General features: G+C 41.6%; 1 protein-coding gene across 1 annotated transcript in view; it reads right to left on the bottom strand.

Moving 5' to 3' along the window:
- The window catches only part of STAU2 (staufen double-stranded RNA binding protein 2), a gene marked incomplete at its 3' end in the record, with an annotated part of 173,483 nt that extends 171,802 nt beyond the window's left edge, over positions 1–1,681 (bottom strand). The window contains exon 1 of the mRNA XM_080339785.1: positions 1,643–1,681. The remainder of the gene's footprint in view (positions 1–1,642) is intronic.
- Positions 1,682–13,468: the final 11,787 nt, after the last annotated feature.

Below are 13,468 nucleotides of genomic sequence, written 5' to 3'. Positions count from 1 at the left end.
TATATTAATATTATTACACTGGTGTAGACTGCTAACCTATAATTACCACACTGCTCAGGAAGACCTTACTCCTTCACAGCTTGATGCCACTAGTAACCTAAGCGAGATATAGCAATATATGCTCAATCACAGAAGTGCAACACAACTACACCTAGTTACACCAGAGCAAATAGCCTTACTTGCGCCTTGCAAGGCCGCTATTTGTGCACATTCGTCACCACTGTTAAAGACAGTATTTCACACAAAGAGAGGGGCTACAACAGAAACACTTCACCTACTCTTCTCTATAATACAAACTTTTTTTTTTAGTACCATGGTAGCTGCACGGGGAGCATTCTGAGCATGGCCTGAGCAGCTTACATCTTGGTATCCACAGAAACAGCTTGCTGGCCATGAGGCAATACCAGGTAGATGCGCTCTGGGGATATTTTCCACATGAGCATCACTGGTTTGGCGGGTGGCACCCTGAGCACTACAAGGCAACAGCTCTGCTGCGGGATCTGCCCTCCCAGCACGCCCTGAGCAGCCCACGCGTTCCCGGGAGGGCACAGCTGTGACTGCCAGGCCTGGCTGCAACCAGGATGAACTTTCTCCCTCCCATCGAGAAGACCTGAACACCGGGAAAATAACTGCCCACTGCCCAGGTGGCCTGGAAAAGGATGTTTAACGTAGGTGTCTCCCTGGGTCTCACCCCCAGCTCAACGGCAGCCCCGAAGCCCCCGGTTCGGGCAAAGGCCGGCAAACCGCTCCGCTGCCCATCGCTTCGTGGAAAAGACGCCGACATCCATTTTGGGAGCGGGAGAGCCCAGTCCTGCCGGCGAAGTTTCGGGCCCTGTCCGAAGTTTGGGGGCAGCACGCGATGCGCAACGCGAGGGGGGTTAAACAGGGCGCAGAAAACCGCGGCGGCCGAGCCGCGGGGTCGGCGCTGCTGACCCGGCGAGGAACGCCCGGCGACCCTCGCCCCGCCGGCGGCGAGCGACCGCCCAGCGCCCCCGAGGCCGCGCATCTCAGCCGGCGCCGCCGAGCCCGAGGGAGCACGCCGGGCCGGGCCGAGCGGCGAGGGGCAACTTCAGGTCGCACCCAAGTACTTCCCGAGGTCTGAGACAGGGCAGGCCCGCGCGGTCCCCACCGAGCCCAGCCCCAGCCCCAGCCCCGCCGCACGGCCCGGCCCCGCCCCGGCCTTGGCGCAACGGCCACCGCCGGCAGCCGGACCCCGGTGTGGGAGCTACGGCGGCGGCTCCTCCGCGGGCCCCAGAGGCGGTGGCGCCGGGGCGGCCCACCTGTGCCCCCGCCCGCCTCTTCCGCCCCTCAGCAGCGGCTGGGGGCGGGCGGGGACCCCGGGCGGATGGCGAGTTGGTGCCTCCTCCGCAGCCGCCGGAGCGGAGCGGGCCGGCAGCGCCGTGGCGCAGAAGCGCCTGCCCAGCCCCGGGGAGGTGGGGGGCGCTGAGGGGCCGGCGGAGCCCTCACCCCGGGAGTCGCTGCGCCGGCAGGAAGAAGCGGGGGAGACGGGACGGGGACTCGGACATCATGGCTGAAGCAGCCTCCCTCCCCCCGCGCCGGCCTGGTCCGGTGCGGCCCCCCCGTCCCCACTGCCTCCCCGCCCGGCGGCGGGGCGCGGGGCCGCCCCCGCGGGCCCGGTTACCTGCTTCCCAGGGACACTTTGGAGACGCCTCCAACATCGGCAAACACTAAAGAGAACTGACCCCGCCGCCGCGGCGGCCGCCGCCGGCCCCAACCACTCCGCCCCCCCCACCAACCCTCCCGCCGCCACCGCCCCGCCTAGCCGCCTCAGCGCCGCCTGCCTCCCCCGCCGGCCTCCCCCGCCTCTCCGCCACCGCCCCCCGGCGCGTCCCTCCGCCCGCCGAGGGCTCCCGGCGCCGCGCCCGGGCCCCGCTCCCCCCCCGCTCCCGCGGCACGAATGGCCCCGTCCGCGTCCCTTGCCCGGCCCCGTGAGGCGGAGCGCAGCGCCCCTAGCGGCGGCGGGGGGCGCTCCTCCGCTCAGCGCCCAAGGCTCCCGGCTGCCCACGCCCCCGGGCCGCGACCCTTCGGCGGAGCGACCTCGGCCCCGGCGGGTGCGGAAGCCGAGGGCCGGGTCCCCTCCAGTGACACTGCTGCCTAAAACAAACCAGAAATGTTCAAATAAAAATGAAAAAATAAATTCATTAAAATTAAAAACAAAAATTTAAAAAAAAGCCCCACACCACCACCAAACAGGTAGAAGCATCAGAACTTGAAGCAATGAATTTCCTACTGGATTTGTAAGACCGCAGTAACAACGCTCCTCAAGCTTAGAAATAAAAACGGGGTGGGGATCAGGGGAAGAGATGCCTCTTTCTACTAGGCAACTAGATTTTAGAGATAGCTATGAGAGTAAGAACACGATATAGCAAGTGTAATTTAAAAACCAACACATATTTACTCAGGATCAGAATAAATCTTGAGTCCATATTTTGTGCAGTATCTGTTTACATCATTCCATCGGGACTTTTTTAAGTCATGACTTAAAACCAAGTGGTGGATCAAGTTGTGACAGCTGAAAGCAAAAAGAGCAGCCTGAGGAGCTGCCCCAGGCCGCACGGTGCAGCCACACTGCAACTGCACATCCTCCAGCTGCACTGTGGTAGAGCTGGTGTGTTACAGACCACGATTTACACACCTGACAGGACAGCACGATGAGCGCCCCCTCTTAATGGCAAGCTTTTTATCATACTAACAGGACATGAATATGACATTTATAACTTGTTTAAATACACTTTGGGAACTCAGCATTTGCTAAGACAAGTTTTATATCATACGTACCCTGTATTCAGCCGTGGGAGCTTGTCATCCTACTCTTCTTATCTCCATTGTTTAGTTTCCTGTTTCTCAGATTCCTTACCCCTTATTTAAGAACTGAGCACACGAGTACACAGTTTAATACAATTTCTTATGTCCTCTTCTTTATCATTCACCAATGGATAAAAATGCAAGTACTTTTCATAAATTGCTTAAGTTTCAAGATTTTGTTTAAGATAAGGTCATTTAGATACTGAATCATGATGATGTTGTCTATAAAAGTTTGTGGGTTTTGTTGTTGTTGGCTGGTTTTAGTTTTGTTTATATATTTATTTTTACATCAAATTTTATTTTTTAGTTACTATTAGTCATTTGAAGAACAACCCCATAATTTAACATATATTTAGCATTGGTGTACCCAGCAGAAAAACATAATCAATGAACGTCAGCATTGGGTTACAAGGGAAGTTTTCTAAATTTTCTGCAACAGATATAATTCCAACAGGTCTCTAAAATCTGCAGTCTGTGCTATAATTTCAATACCTAACAGTTTTATAATATTGTGGTTACTATACAGCTAAAAGCTTAGTCTAAAAAACATCTTGAATTACAGGCATCAACTCTGAAGAGTCTCATATCTTAACATATATCATGAGCTGCACATGTCATACAGCTGAAAGAAAACAATACAAAAGAACAAGTTTTATCAGTTCAAATACACCAGTGACTTCTGGATCTAATTTTGTCGAGGTATAGAACAAGGGATCAAATATTTTATAATCATTTTAAGTCCATGATAGTGTTTTGCTTTTTAATAAGTTTCCTGTATGACTGGAGCTTTACGTATGTGAACAACTAAGCTGCATTACCAGCCACTCTTTAGATTTATTGTACCTTTATGTTTTGTTTTTTCCTTTCTCCTACTGTTGAGATAAAGGCTAGTCAGTACCTCCAATAAGAGCAGCTTAATAGAACCTAGAACCTTCTCAATTTTTGCAAATAAAAGATGTAGTCTGTATATAATAATCTGCTCTACTCCATTAGTACACAATGGGAGCATCATGACTTGCCCAACAATCTAGTTTCAGTAGGTAAGTTGTTAATAGGAGTGATTAATTCAGTATGCACTTTCAAAACGAGAAAAAAATTAAAAAGCCACATAAACACCTAAAAGCCTGCACAATCACCTAACTGAGGGAATGGGTACAGAGTCATTCCATTTGGTCCATATATGTGAGTGCAGGACAATTGAAGACACTTGGTCTTGTCATTTTTAACCTCAGATTCAGAAAAGCATAAATTGGCACTTGAAATCTGACCTGGAAAAACCAAAATGTATTTCATTTTTACTAATAAGTATTATTAGAATTGTTATTTTTTTAAAGTCATCAAGAAATTAGTTTCCACCCCTCAATGCACACTGGTGCAACAGAACAAAAACATCCTGAAAGAAAATGCACACTGATGTATTTAACAAGGAGGAGCTTGACAGGACCACAGAAATCTGCTTTTAATCAATACATTAGAAACAGAAAAATTGCTTGTAAAGGATCTCTGAAGGTCATCTGCTCCACCACCTTCTCCCTGTCTCCTCAAAGGAGATCCAACTTTAAAGCTGGATCTGACTTTAGAGTTAGCATGTTGCTCAGTTTAGTTTTATAAAATCTCCAAGGATGGAGATTTTACCGCCTCTTCTAGCCATCTGTTCCAGGTTTGGATAAAATTTCTTTTTAGCTGTACTTTTAAAATTTAAGAACTTAGATAGTATTCTGATACTAAAGTTGAAAGAGAAGTTCAGATAATACAGAGTGCTCATAATATATCAACAGGAAGGGGATAATGCATTATTTATATTAGTCACAGTCATTCAACCAACTGAAAGCCTTAATAGCTTAATATTAGAAGAATGGGTCACCTATTTTTTTTAATAACTTTTTTTTCCAATAACTTTAAGCTATTAAAAAAGCTAAAGCTGGGAGTCTGGGATTGTATTTGATTAAAACCCAGTATTACTAATAAAGCAAAATCTAATCAGACTGCTGCTCCTCAATTACAGGTGCAGAACTTTTGACTATGAAAGTACATTTTTGACAAAAATGCATGTCATACAAGTGACTAAAACAATGTATCACCTTATGTAGTACATATAATGAGAGACATGAACAAACAAAGATACAACAAATGTCTGAGTAAATACTACCCAGAGTTTTCTCTGGCAATGAAAGCAATTTCTTGTTTATACTCCAGTGAAGACTCACAAGCAGCAAATTCTAACAACTCACATAGCACATTATCTTTCATGATTCACATCTAAAAGGTGGGTGCCCTATATCATGAATCACACAATCACTTCAAGAATCTAAATGAACTAGAACTTGCACTTGTCAGCATATATTCCATTGCAAGTTCCTGTTGGGACTAAGGACATCGTGCAACATCCAGGTCCTCAGTCTGCTTTAGCAAGTATTATTTTTTTCAGAATACACTGAAGTGAATCCAGCCAAAACAATGTGCTGATTTTGCAACTACCAGCTTACCTTGCTGACAAGAGACCTAGGTGTATCAAAGCAGTTTCTTCATTTGTTGGCCCACTAACCCAAATTCAGATTGCTTTGCAGGTAGAATTGCATTTCCTTGTAATTATTTTCTCCCACTGCTCTCATACATCAGTGGGGGAAATAGTAAAGCTTTTATTCAGACAAGACTTTACTTTCTTAATAATGCTAGTGAAGTTTAAAAATTATATCAGTAAATTACTTTATAATAGGAGTTGTATTACACGTTCAAAAAACGTCACATTATTTGTTATCCTAGTTCACGTATTCAAAACTGCACAAAAGCTAGCCCTAATTTTGGGGGGTTATAATGACATGACTAGTTTTATATCAGCTATTTCCATCATTTTCCATGTATTTTCAACACAAGGAACTCTTTAAGAACTTTCTGTACAGTCATCCTGCCTTCTTACAACTACAGAAAATGAGATTATGCATATTTATGCCTATCTAGTTCATATGCATGGTAACTGTATAAACTTGTGTGTGTATATGCACGCTTAGTTAACACACACAAATTCATGATCTCTGTTGAAAGCAGGAAACTTCTGATGTTCCCTACGTGTTTTCTTAATTTAGAAAAACCTAGGTTTGGATTACTCCTGTAAAACACAGATCACCAAATTTTAGAAGAAAACCCAGATAATTCCGGTCAATAGGGCTTCAAACCTCATAACCAGAGGCAATGAAGACAAATATCACTACAGTTTGATAAATTAGAATACCACCAGAACTACTAACCTGAAGATCATGGTGTATCTGTTTTCCATCACAAAGCACAGACATTCAGGATCGGTCCACTTCTGCGTCACTGGGCTTTGGGACTTCGTGAGAATACAATGGCTTTGCTCAAGAGGGACATATGAGAAAGCCAAAGTGTAATTACAGGCCAAAGATGCAACAGATTGTATAAGATTAAACTCCCATTTACAAGCCTGTTTGGTTTGTTTTTGTTGTTTGTGGGTTTTGCTTGTGTTTTTTGTTTGTTCTGGGCTTTTTGTTTGTGGTTGTGTTGGTTTGGTTGCTGCTTTGTTTGTTTTGGGGTTTGTTTGTTATTTGGGGGGGGGTTGTTCTTGTTTGTTTTGGGTTTTTTGTTTTTGTTTGGGGTTTGTTTGGTGGCTGGTTGGTTGTTTGGGTTTTTTTTTTGTGGGGTGTGTAGGGAGGTGGTGCTTTACTGATAGCATTCTGACTACACAAAGCAGCCTCCAAACAAGTCCAGACCTGATGCTATTTTCATGGACAGTGTTGCACGAGAGCATCACACCCATTGTGAAGTGCTGTGGATTCCAATGAGTGCCTCTCACTGCAGGCACAGATTAGAGCAGCACACACCAAATACAACCAGAGCTACGCCAGTCACAGAGCCTGTCTGTCTGTCTGCACATCAGTGTCAATACTAAGTACTTGTATTGACACAGTTGGGCTGGTAAGAAGTTTTACCTAAACATACCTATCAACAGCTTTTCCAGTAGCAGACTGTAATGGACTAGTTCAGAGAAATCAGGAATCACAACTTTTAAATCTTGAAGATAGAGCCAGCAGTGGACATGAAAATTAAATATCTCACTCATTGCCAAACACATTCTTGTACTGGCATTAAATTTACCTGATATAGTTAAGTAGTTGTAAAAGGAAACAACTGGTCTGGAGAGAATTAAATCAGCAGAAAGGTGCTTTTCATCCTGCATAGTTAGTTTGCTTTTCCACCCAGCTATCTAAGTTATACAGCTACAAAATGTGTTTCATCCTTCACTAACAATCTTATATTCCACATCTCACTGGGATATTTAAGGCAAACAAAGCCTAACCCTCATAAAACACTCCTTTTATTGCAGAACAGTGGAAAAACTCTGCAATAAGTTGAAAAGGACTTGAACTTCTACCATTTCATAGCAATAAAATTACTGGCATTACAGGCATGACTATGAAATTATACAGTAAGGTAAATATGTATTAAATTAGTAAGTTTTTAAATTATTATTCTCTTGGAACAAGGACTATCTCAGTTGTATATAGAGTCAAACAGTAAGCAGAAAAATACAGAAATTATCTGTACACAGCATTATGCAGACTCTTCATACAGGAAAAGGCTTTTTTGTTCCCCCTCCGAAAAAAGCAGGCTTCAGAAGTTACCAGTATTGTAAACATGAATGGATAATGACATAAAGGGCTTATCATATTCAATAGGAACGACACTAAATCATTGGCTACATATGCTCATAAGGATAGAATCTCATGAATGGGAACACTAAAAACAAGGACAATGGGTAGCATTGTCACTCGAACTGATGTTTGTTTTTAGAGGATTACTGATGCCTCCAGTTTTCCATTCACACTCTCTCCTGCCAGCGTACACTCGCTGCAGTCGCAGTTTGCCCATGTTTTTAAGTGACGGCTCTCAGGACTACATGTGGGCTACTTTTGGGAGCAGCAGCAACACACAGCTTCAAAACATGTGAAGTGCTGCAGGGTAAACAGAAGGTACGTCAGCTGAAAAAACAGAATCTACACATCTACACCTAGACCAAATGCAATTTAACTACTTGGTTTCACATACAACATAGCCATTTCTACATGAGCTTACCATGCAAGAAGTTTCCTGTATATTATGTATGTTATAGCCACTACCATTGTAACCTTTTCCAGTTACAACAGTCAATTAATAGTATTAATATAACAAAGTATTTTGAAAGAGAAATTAATCATATTTATGTTAGATTAAGTTGATTAAAGCTGTTTGGCTTCAGAGCATGTGACAACCCTGTCAAAATTAATTCTCCAAACCTTAGTAAAATTTTCTGGGGACTGCTAATAAAATTATAAGTTATTGGGAGTAATGAAGCACAAATTGTCATGTGTGGAATCCAGAAAAAAACAGCTGGACTAAATTCTATTGCTATATAAAGTAATACACCTGACAGTAAATTTTGCAGCAGTTCAAACTTTTTTTTTTTTTTTAAATGACCAGTCAGCACAACATTCTCCCATTAATTATTTAAAAAATCTTATCCTGCACTGTCACTAATTCATCGTTTTGCAATTCCATGCTAGCTCTGCCAGGGCAATGGGAGTTTAGGGCTTATAGAAGTTCTAGAATATTTTGAGAATTGACATAAATGCACTAAGTGGATGTTTCTGCTAAAATGCTGCTGTATAGCAACTAACTGAGCCAGACCTTTCTCACCCACCCAACAATTGTGATGAGTGAACACTGCTGTATTTGACAATTTAAGTGAGAGCAAATCCCCACATAATTTGAGAAGTTCAGTATTCATTTAACAAGATAATAGTACCAATCTACTACCTGAATAGCAATTAAAAATGCTTAAAGGAATGTCTATGACAGATAATGTACATTTTTCAATTTCTCTGAAAGTTTAAACAAGTGCCATGCCCACATGCCTTCACAGAAGTTACTGAAACTTCCTCATGTCTGGAAATGTTTTGATCCTTCAATGCTATATTAAGACAAAACATAAGCACTCTACCAGGCAGCATGTCTTCACAAATAGATAAAACCACTCCACGATTTTCAGATCCGTTTCCTCCCTACACCCACCGTTCACTATGGAACTCAATATGTTATTGTTTTATATACACATTTGATAAAATAAAAAAATAAAACAGAATAAAACACCTTAGATAATAAAATGAAAATTTGGAAGGAGGCAGCCTGTATGCTTCTACTTCAAGACACAAGTTACCACGTTCTCACTATCTTTTCTCCATATTTTAATCCATCATCTTCTAAGAAAGCAAACAACAAAAATGTAGAAATTGATGGAAACCTGGACTTCTAAATGAAAAGCTATAATTAATAACATCATTGATACTATATGAAGGTAAAATATAACATACATATCAAGATGGATGTATACTAAAATCAACCCAGGTTAATGCACAGCCTATGCAAAATTTATTAACCATCTTTAGTTTGTACCAACACATAAAAGTACTGTGGAAACAAAAACCAACAAGTAAAGCTCTCTGACAGAAAGCAGCAGCATTCTGGTGCAGACCATGTAGCAGGTCTCCTTTCCAGAGGCCAAATCCTGCAATAGTACTTGGCGAATATAAGAAAGAATTAAATAAATGCTTTATCTCACGACAAACTCCTAACAGTGACAGGACCCTTTAATGAAAACCAAGCAAGGTGCATCATAGCTGCCATGAAACATACAGAAAGACATCTTGCCACTAAACAGTATGGAACTGGCTTATGCAAAGATCAACATGAGTTTTTCAATTAGATCTTTGATTTACTCCAAAAAGAACCCTGAGAGGTTAAACATGAGGTGCAGGGATGCTCCAGAATGGAGCGCCCAATACTGGATACAAGGTTTGGACTACTTACATTTCAGAAATCATTCAGGAAGATCTAAGCCCTACTATATTGCATGATACAGTCACTAATGTAAGGAAACTTGCCTTCTGGATGAAATGACAATTCAGATCAATATCCAAATGGTAAATCTTTATCATGTTCACTTTCAAAAAGAGTTGCACAGCAATCAGTTTAAAAAAAAACAAAAACAACAACAAAACCCAAAACCCACAGTACTACCAAGTAGCTGATGGGGAAAGCATAGATGACATATTTAGATGACTAACTATTCGTAGAAGTTTTTATGGAAAAGAACCACAAGCTTTTCTGTATAGCATTCCCTAGTAGTACCTGAGATACCAGGAAGACATCAGTAATATCCAGATATTATTTAGTCTATTCCTACAGACTAAAGAAAGGAAGAAAGCTGACAGAAGGAACTTTCAGAATTACAAAAACGCATAACAAAGTACTATACCAGGTTTATTTTTCACCTTCAAGGGTTCAGAATCTCTTGTCAGGTACAGTATGAAGTAAGTCTACTTGGCTCAGAGTTTACTAGGATTTCTGGGAAAATTACTGCAAAGTCAAAAAAATACCTACTACCTCAGTTAATAGAGAGGGCCATTCATCCTCTGAGCTGTGAAGTTTGATTGGATCAGTGGTTTTTCTTAGTAAAGTATATGGCAACACACTCTGATCTTGGTTTTCATAAAGGACCTTGATCCTTCAGTTGCATCATGACCATAGTTGCCTTGCATTAGCTCTCTTTCATTTCTAAAGAACTTCAAAATGTAAGAATCACAGCTTGGTGTAATTACTGATGTACTCTTATAAAAAACAAACATGGTGCCACAAGCCACCAATTCTTTAAGAATCTTCAGAAATCTGTCAAACTTAAGCTTCAAGAACTGGTGGTTCTGTGTCCCATCCTGCTCTGTGAGCACAGCTTATCTCCATATGGCATCCTCATTGTGTCAGTCAACACAGTTTGCAGGAGCATTTGGAAGACTGTTCCCAACACAGGACTGTCTGGACTACTACTTGTTTAATGAAACTTGTTAAGTCACCTGGTACTCCAGCACGATGCTGAAGACAGAAATTACTGCTTGGGGCATATGATAATGCACAGATACACAAGATGTTAAAAGAGAGTTATAGCCCAAAGCTCAATGTGATATAAAACATGTTAGTGAGAGGTAATACTCTCAATTTCTTTTTGCCCCAGAAACTTAAATCCTTACACAAATCAAGACTTCAGGCTTGATATACTCTAAATCATCTGGAGATTGGGTGTTTTATCAGTCTTTGTGACGTGTTTACTTAGTGATGTACACTTCCTATATTGCTACTTTCAGAGTACTAATCTTCAATAAATTGTCTGCACCAAATAAATAAAGCTGAACTTTATTTTGTGCATGTGAAATACAGATACCAGTGTTTCCTGTAGGCATATGGATAGTTTAAAGAGAGATTGTCAAACTATTCACCCTTCATCACCAGCCAGAATGACAGCTGTCACACACTCTTCACTGACACAGTACAAATAATGAATGAAGATCAAAGACATCAGATTTCATCCATCTTCTGAGCAAGACCTTCAGATGAAGGGGTGAGACAAAGAACTCCTACCACAGTGCAAGAGTCCTGTTCTTTAAGCATACAACAGACAAATGAGATCTGTACCCAAAGCTACTATCTCAAGTGGTTTCTATATTAGAAGATGACTGTAGCACATTTGACTTCCTGTTTAATCTCAAGAACATTTGATTTGTAACATGGTGATTGCCTTCCTTTTGGAAACAACTGGGCATTTTCTAAGCAGCTTCACTGAATCTATAACTCTATATTCTATTAAGGTTTGACAATGGAGGCCTGATACAAACTTAACCAAAAATATCCACATGGAGCGATGATAGAAGAATTGCTATTCCAAAAAAAACAAAAATCAAATATACCCAAAAAAATAACCAACGAAAAACCACCAAAAAGCCAACAAGAAAAATCCTTGGCACAGAAATTCAAGGCATCTGAATTGAGAGGTAACACCCAAAGACTTTGGAACAACTTCATATTTTTTACTAGAACATAGTTGCAACAGACAGGAGAATCACCTGCCACAGACTGTCATAGGTAGCCCAGACCTCCAGCTCTCAGGCTTCTTATAGCACATAACTGAGCTTCTGCATAAAATGAGGTTTCTACCACTTTACATTATACAGAAAAGTCTAAATACATGAATCAGGTTTCAGCCATCACCTCCCAAACCCCAGCTGCACAATCCTTTCCATTTCTTGCAATAGCTCTCAAACTCCTGATTATGCAGCAAGCTGATTCAAATTGCTAATTGAGATTTTCACTTTTTAAGGCAGCTTCCTACTGCTTTAACATGTTAAATCAGCTCAGTGCAGACTCAGACAGTAAAGCCAATATGCAAGGTAGGAATGTGAATCTTGAGGCTGGAAAGGAAGAGGAGCAGTACAAATACCTCCTTTTCGGTTCGTAGTAAACTAAGAGAAGACATTGAGTAGCAGGAGCTCTGCTTGATTTTATCTGTAAAGATAAGACACTCCACAGAACTGCATTAGTACCATCCATACAGTATTAATATTAATGTTCATCTGAACAGATTTAACCCTGACCTAATTGGCAGAAAGCACTCCAAAGGGCTCCAAAAGAACAAGTTCCCATCTGCTGAAGAATAGACAGAAGTTTTAAGGTCTTATTATGGAGACCACCATGAGCGAAGCACCTGTGGTCAGCATTACAGGATTTCAGATTGTAACATCTTTCTTTGAGGCTATCATTGTGGTTTCCAGCGCTTCAGTGGATTCCTATTCCAGAAAAGCAGAGTTTCTTGTAAGCAGATTTTTACCCAGCAGAAGTCAGGAGGAAAATGACACTTCAAAAGACAAAGTTACACTTGCAGATAGCACATTCGCAAACTGAAGGGGTTAAATAAAATCTAACCTACTGTCACTGACGCACACCTTAAGAGCTCCTATGGAGTATTATACTAAAGACTGTGGACAGAGGCTTATAAATCTCATCTCTACACCAATATTATACACTGCATTACCAATGCATTTTGGTTTCTAAATACAAAATAATCATCTGAATGAATCCCACAGAATTTTTAAGGAAACCACTTCATGACAGCAATTACTTTGGAACTACGAATTAATTGAAAATGGTCATTTTGTAACGTAAAAAATGCCTCATTTCAAGTAGCTCCAGAAATAATGTCTTAAGTTGAATCAACTGCTCGAAACTCCTCTAACACTACTTTAAAAAATACTTAAAATCTGGACCAAAAAAAATATGGCAAGTCAACATAATATCCTGCATTGCTATTATCAGTAAAGTATTTCTGAATTATATTTTAGTATAATAAAAGACGACTCATTATATATTTCTACTCTTCTAATTTTATTAAGGTACTTGAAAGCCTGATGGATTGGAAAGTTTGTGGAAGTTCTGAAAACAACAGGCCAATAAGTACCTGCACACAAACCAAATCCCAGGTCTCTCTCCCCACCCTGCTGTGCAGCTTCAGCTGAAGATGGAACATCACTGAGGCAGCTTAATTGCCCTCAGCCAGTTCAACACTCAACTTTTCAGGTCCCTCAGCTTATGAGAGTAAATCCAAACTGGACCAAGTGACTTGGATCAAAAGCAACTGGTTTTAAAAGAGAGTTCATTCAATGCTACTTTTTTTTTTGGAATAATCAGGATTTGTGATTGTGTAAGCACAACATAATGCTGAATTGCTTCTTCAGACAAGGCAAAACCTATACTGGCTTCCCCTCAACAA

This window comes from Nesoenas mayeri, assembly GCF_963082525.1.
Source record: "Nesoenas mayeri genome assembly, chromosome: 2".
NCBI classification, from domain to species: domain Eukaryota; kingdom Metazoa; phylum Chordata; class Aves; order Columbiformes; family Columbidae; genus Nesoenas; species Nesoenas mayeri.
Note: the sequence above shows the minus strand (reverse complement) of the source record. Positions and strands in the feature narration are given on the sequence as shown.